Source organism: Eretmochelys imbricata, chromosome 6 (genome assembly GCF_965152235.1).
Source record: "Eretmochelys imbricata isolate rEreImb1 chromosome 6, rEreImb1.hap1, whole genome shotgun sequence".
In the NCBI taxonomy this organism is placed as follows: Eukaryota; Metazoa; Chordata; order Testudines; family Cheloniidae; genus Eretmochelys; species Eretmochelys imbricata.
Window position 1 is genome coordinate 4,225,404 of NC_135577.1, and position 7,550 is coordinate 4,232,953.

The window sequence follows — 7,550 nt, forward strand, 5'->3', positions numbered from 1 at the left end:
AAGCAGGGGTCTTCTCATGACTGGCAGCCACCTTTGTCCTGCTCCTCCCCCTTTTATAGCTTTGGCACAAGGCGGGAATCTTTTGTCTCTCTGGGTTCCCACCCCTCCTTCTAAATGGAAAAGTACCAGATTTAAGATGGATTCCGGTATCATGTGACATGGTCACATGTCACTCTAAGACCCCTAGTCTCCTTTCTTCCTGGGTTGGCCCACAGTACACAGGAAGGCTTTTAGGTAAATTTGTAACCATTTGTAACCAGTTTTCCTAGTTAATGGGAACCATCAAGATTTTAGTGCCTTGCATAATGACAGGTTTCAGAGTAGCAGCCATGTTAGTCTGTTATCTGCAAAAAGAATAGAGTACCTGTGGCACCTTAGAAACTAACAAATTTATTTGAGCATAAGCTTTCACGAGTTACAGCCCACTTCATCGAATGCATAGAATGGAACATATAGTAAGAAGATCTATATATATATACACACACATATATAGAGAACATGAAAAGGTGGAAGTAGCCATACCAACTGTAAGAGGCTAATTAATTAAAATGAGCTATTATCAGCAGGAGAAAAAAAACTTACATTTAAAACATTGCCCAGATGACTGGTCACTGGGGCAAGGTGGGTTGCTGGAGAATGGTGTGGTGGAATGATAAGGGGTCTGGGGTTTTCCTTGGGGGGTAGTTGGGGCCTTGGGCTGCCCTCGGTGGTAGGTTGTGGTCTGAGGGTGTCACTTCTGGTATCCCCCCAAACTGAGACCAGGGTTGTTCCTCTCTGCTACCTCCACCCATTCGGTTCCAATTTTCCTCGCCTCTCTGGTGGTCTGGGACTGCTCGTATTGATCAGCATAAGAAGCAAGACTTTCTGCTGAGTCCATTTTCTTATCCCATAAACACTGTTTTACATCATCAGTCATAGTCAGGAACTGCTCCTGTATCATAAAATCACCCATTCCTTCAAAGCTAGTTATACCCCTTCCTTTGACCCATTTATCGAACAGATCCTTCATCTGGCTTACATAAGACACATTACTTAGTCCAGCCCCTCTCTTAAGGGCTCTAAATTTTACTCTGTAGGTTTCAGGTGTAACCTGAAACTGTTTCAAAACCAAGTCCTTAAATTTATCATAGTTTGAAGCATCATCAATGGGCATCTTATTGAATATGTCCAGAGCTCTGCCAGTCAATTTTGCTACCAATGTGGTCATCTTGTGATCATCAGGAATTGCATGGAGTGTGCAGAATCTCTCAAAGGTGAGAAAATATTCAGCAATTTCATTGGATTCATCATACTGTGGACATAGTCACTCCCATTTGTGGATTTTTGGGGAAGTGGAGCCAGCAGCTGAAGGATTTTGTCTCTTCAACTCCATAACAGCCTGTTCATGTTTCTGGTCCTCCATAGCTCTCTTGAGGGCAGCCTCCTGTGCATTTATTTCTAGTTGTTCTAATTCCATTAGTCTCTCATGTTCATTTTCTTTCTCTTATGCTTCCAGTCTAGCCAGGTCTGGTTTATTAGCTTCTTTACTGGTAATCATTTTTCTGCTTTCTTGTGCTTAACTCTAGCTATACCTGAGAGTTAGGGGGAAAAATAACTTGTGAATTTCCCTGCAGGAGGTTAACTACCCTGCCTTTAGGCAGAGAAGAACTCCAGCTGCTCTCAGCTCAAAACCTCCCTGCTTCCAAGCAGTCAAAAGGAGACTGAAAGAGAGAAAAGTTTAGTTTAAACCCTCTGTGCTTCCGGTTCAAAATTATTCCACTGCTCTGCCACCATGTCAGGGTTCCCTTCCCACTCTGAACTTTAGGGTACAGACATGGGGACCCCATGAAAGACCCCCAAGCTTATTTCTACCAGCTTAGGTTAAAAACTCCCCAGGCACAAATTCTCCCTTGTACCTTGGGTTTAAGTAACGCTGCCACCACCAAGTGATTTAACAAAGAACCATGGGAAAGGACTACTTGGAGTTCCTCTTCCCCCAGCAATCACCCCAAGCCCTTACACCCCCTTTCCTGGGGCGGCTTGAGAATAATATCCTAACCAATTGGTTACAAAATGATCAAAGACCCAAACCCCTGGGTCTTTGAACAATGGAAAAATCAGTCAGGTTCTTAAAAGAAGGATTTTATTAAAAAAAAAGAAAGGTAAAAATCATCTCTGTAAAATCAGGATGGAAAATACTTTACAGGGTATTCAGATTCAAAACACAGAGGATTCCCCTGTGGGAAAAACATTAAAGTTACAGAAAAGAGGAATAAACCTCCCTCTTAGCACAGGAAAAATTCACAAGAAAAACAAAAGATAAACTAATCCGCCTTGCCTGGCTCACCTATACTGGTTGCAATATTGGACACTTGGATTGGGAGGGGTTGGAGAAGATGGATTTCTGTCTGGCCCATCTCAGTCTCTAGAGAGAACAACCACACAAAAACAAGAGCACAAACAAAACCTTCCCCCATCCCAAGATTTGAAAGTATCTTCTTTAAGGTGCCAACCAGGCTATTTGAGCTTCTTAACCCCCTACAGGTAAGGAGGAATCCTAGGCTACCCTTAGCTGTATGTTTATGACACCATGTCTGGATAGACATGATCAACCTACCTGCCCAACCAGCTGCTGTAGGCAGTGGAAACCCCTCCTCTCCATCCAAGGCTGTAGCTGGGGTGCAGCATGCATGCAGGGGGTTGGGGGAAAAAGGTCCTGGGTTGTGGTGGGTCGCTCTGTGGCTGGTTCATCTTGCTGGTTGTAAACAGCAGCTTCTAGTTGTTGTAGTTTGCTGCTGCTCCAGCTTTCCAACCCCACACCCTGTTTACTCATTGGCCCTGTGGTGGAGTGACCCCCATCACCTGCAAGGCAAGGGGAAGAACCCCAATTAGGCATGCTCCACACCTGGAAGGTGATTAATGAATTGCCTCCTGGCTGGAGAAGGCACAACTAGGCTTTGTGACGGGCTGGGGGAGGTCCATTGCGGAGGAGAGACCCAGGAGAGCGGAGCTAAAGTGAGTTCTCTCTCCCTGGAGGATGGGCTAGTAACTTGGGGTTGGCTGTGGCCGGAGAGTAGAGTTACAGAAGTAAGGTTAACTCCTGTGGTGGGGCTCTAGAGTGGAGGGGAGTCCAGAACTAGAGGCTGTGAGGATCAGGGAATCAGACAGAGGGCCGTGATGGGGTGGAAGGCAAGTTTTAGTGGTACTTGGACTCCCAGCAGAGGAAAACCGGGGGAGGGGGCCAACACCCTGACAAGAGGGAGGAACTGAAGTCAAACCCAAGAGGGGCAAGAGATCTTTTTGTTTATACCAATCGGGATTTTGTTACCTTGGCAGTGAACTGAAACGATACATGACTTGACCGGAGGGCTGAGCCACAGAAGACCCCAGTGAGGGCATTGCGGGGAAGACACCAGCTGGAACTGGTCATCACGACCAAGAATGTGGCAACCAGGGAGGGTGTGAGACAAGAGGTCAGGCATGTCCGGGCCTGAGGGATTGCCCTACAGGTAAGGCCATTTCCTTATGGGGCCAAACCCTCCCAGGTGGTCTTCAGCCAAGCCCATGTCCTTGTTTTAGAGTGGTGTGTCCTCCCTGCCATCAAGGTTTAGATGCCTATATTTAGGCCCTACCAAATTCACGGTCAATTTCATGGCCGTAGGATTTTTAGATTAGTCAATTTCATGTTTTCAGATATTTACTTCATTACCTGAATAATGTAGCTGAAGTCGACGTACTTAGATTTACTTACCACGGGGTCCACACTCCGTGATATCGACTGGAGATGCCCTCCCTTTGACTCTCCTGGCGCTTCTCATTCAGGTGGAGTACAGGAGTCGACGGGAGAGTGATCTGCAGTTGATTTAGCAGGTCTTCACTAGACCCGCTAAAGTGACCGCTGATGCATCGATTGCCTCACGTCAAACCCCCGATAAGTGTAGACAAGGCCTTAGATAATGGCATAGAGAGGACACTTATAAATTTTGTGCATGATACCAAACTGGGAGGGGTTGCAAGTGCTTTGGACGATAGGATTAAAATTCAAAATGATCTGGACAAACTGGAGAAATGGTCTGAAGTAAATAGGATGAAATTCAATAAGGACAAATGGAAAGTACTCCATTTAGGATGGAACAATCAGTTATACACATACAAAATGGGAAATGACTGCCTAGGAAGGAGAATTGTGGAAAGGGGTCTGGGGGTCATAGTAGACCACAAGCTAAATAAGAGTCAACAGTGTAACACTGTTGCAAAAAAAGCAAACATCATTCTGGGATGTATTAGCAGGAGTGTTGTAAGCAAGACATGAGAAGTAATTCTTCCACTCTGCTCTGCGCTGATTAGGTCTCAGCTGGAGTATTGTGTCCAGTTCTGGGTGCCATATTTCAGGAAAGATGTGGACAAATTGGAGAAAGTCCAGAGAAGAGCACCAAAAATGATTAAAAGGTCTAGAAAACATGACCTATGAGGGAAGATTGAAAAAATTGGGTTTGTTTAGTCTGGAGAAGAGAAGACTGAGAGGGGGTATGATAACAATTTTCAAGTACATAAAAGGTTGTTACAAGGAGGAGTGAGAAAATTGTTGTTCTTAACCTCTGAGGTTAGGACAAGGAGCAATTTGTTTAAAGGGAGGTTTAGGTTGGACATTAGTGTAACCCTTCTGTGAGGTGGACCCAGGAGCAACAGGGGCCGGGTTCAGTATCTAGGGGCTCCTTTTCAACCGTACTACACAAAACCAGCTTGAGCCCCCACCCAGTGACCTGGGACAATTACACACCACCCTGGACACCTCTAAGAGGCAATATTTCCCCTCTTGCAAGCACAGAGTCCGAGTGTAGCAAAAGCCTTTTAATAAAAGGAGGGAAGTAACTCAGCATTAATTTGGGAAAACACCACAACTAGGGTTCATAAACACAAACCGTGAGCAAAAGACCCACCCCCAAGTAAGTTGGGCAGCATCCTTTTCCCCTCATGGTCTTAAGTCCAGCAACTCCAAAGTCCCTTTAATGTGCCCATCCCTTCTCTGTATCCCACTCACAGTTGCTGTCCTTGGCCAGTGCAGCCCCAGAGTTCAGAGGTTCAGTCACAGAGTTCACCTCCCACCCTGTGTGGAAGGCAGGGGGCGCAATAAGGAGGCATCTTACATGCTCCACTGCTCAGGCACTCGATTGTCACCCCAACAGACGATTGCCATGCCTCTGCAGAGCTCTGCTCTGGCCCCCTCCACCAGCTGCTTTGTTGGCCACGATGTCTTCAGGTCCCCCCCAACACTGCTCTCAATTATTTCAGCTGTTAGTGTGGGGAGCCTTACTGCTGGTACACACTGGGCAATCTCTTGCAATAGAGACACTATCACAAAGTAAATTTAATACTTAGACCTAGGTATCAGTGATTTCAGCACGTAACAAAACTCCCAATTGAATCTAAATTAGCTCTTTTATTATACCATGGGGAAAGGAAGCATTAAATGGTGTCTAGGATCCTTAAGCAGGGCCTACACAACCACATAAAAATGCTCCCACTCCCCCCCTTCATTGGGCTTTGGAATCCATGTCCCCTGCCTAGCAAGTGCCATTCAGTTGAGGGTGAGTCCCTCCATTGGGGTATGCCAGGTACAGTTCTGCTGCCCTCAGTTCACACAACAAGGATAACAACTCTTTATTACTCCTGCCCCAATAACAAGGAGACTGGGGATCCAACACCAGCTACAAGTGTTCATTTGGGCAAGCAATCCCATCATGCGGAGCACCTATGCAGGGTGGGCATGTCCATGCAAATGAGATCAGCTTCTGAAGTCTTTTTCCACAGCTCACCACTAGATGTCAGGGGAGAGCTCATTCAGACTCTGCTGATGTCACGAAGGTCAGGGCTGACAATATTACTGTGGATTATTGTGGCTATTGGCCTATTGTTAAGTATGCTAATTTTGCAATGTATAGTACCATGGTTAAGGGGGGCACAGACTCACAAGATACAGCCACTAATTGTCACATATAAGTAATGTAAATGGCCCTCCACCAAAGTGTAACAGATAACCTGGACCCAACCTTCTCGAGCCCATTACTATGGGGAGTCTGACACACTCATTGGAATATACGTGCAGTATGTCTGTACGAGGGAAGTGCAGGGCAACATACTGCATAGGGAGCAGTGGGGCAAGTGGAGCACCGGCACACTCCATCTTGATACCTGGCCCTATCGGGAAATGTGCCACCATAAGTCCTATGCTTTTCCCAGGGTACCTGAGCAGGAGGGTCCCAGAAGAAAATAAAACAAAGGGGCGGAAGGTTAGTTTATCGGTCTGTTTGTTAGCCTGGGATAGAATTTGGGTTTGACTTTTTGATATACTAAAATGTGTAAACAAGGGACAAAGACTTTGTGATGTTGATTCTACTGAGTCAGCTGGATTTGTTAGTACAATGGGAACAGAGAAGAGCAGTTAAAGAGTTGAGAGCACACTGGAAGATTGCCTCAACCCCAATCTCAAGGCAAATTCAAGCAACCAGTTGGGAGGGGCAAAGGAGCTTGAGGGTGGAGAGGTATAAAACACTAAAAGACCAAAAAAAATGCCCAGCCCTGACCGCAACACAACCTCCCACCTTACCTCTCCCATGGGGTACAAAGGGGGTGTGTCATAAATATAAAGGGAAGGGTAATCACCTTTAAAATCCCTCCTGGCCAGAGGAAAAAATCCTCTCACCTGTAAAGGGTTACGAAGCTAAAGGTAACCTCACTGGCACCTGACCAAAATGACCAATGAGGAGACAAGATACTTTCAAAAGCTGGGAGGAGGGAGAAAAACAAAGGGTCTGGGTCTGTCTGTGTGCTGCTTTTGCCGGGGACAGAACAGGAATGGAATCTTAGAATTTAGTCAGTAATCTAGCTAGGTATGTGTTAGATTATGATTTCTTTAAATGGCTGAGAAAATAGCTGTGCTGAATAGAATGACTATTCCTGTCTGTGTGTCTTTTTTGTAACTTAAGGTTTTGCCTAGAGGGATTCTCTATGTTTTGAGCTGGGAAGGGGGACACGGGGTAAATGCTCCGTGGTATCAGAGCTGGGAACTGAACACTAGGAAACAGATGCAGATTTTGCTGGTGTGTAGAGCTCTGGATATGCTTGTTGGGAACTAACCCCACTAAACATCGCGTTGTCTACACCTCAGACTTCTGATCATTTGCTGCTTGCTGTCTGCGTGACAAGAACCAGCGGAGTGGGAGGGTTGAGGGAAAGCCCTCTAACACCTTCCACCCTGGGACCAAACTTCCCTCAGTTCAAAGTCATTGTCTTCCAGATGTGCTTTCAGGTGTTGAGATGGGGAGTGGGGAGAGTCCCAGTGATGATGTCACTTCTCCACTTTTATACTTTCTTCCAGCTTGATGGAAAGATCTGTGCTGTGACGTGGGGGTCAGGCAGTCCCCATGGGTCAAGCAGTTTCCATTCCATACCTGCCTTCTCAGAGAAGTCTGTGGGATAGTGGGTTGGATGTTGACGAGCCATAATCGTCCCTCTGGCTATGGATGGCTGCTCCTTTGTTTTCAGTGAAAGGCTGGTTGTGGGTGTGCCCA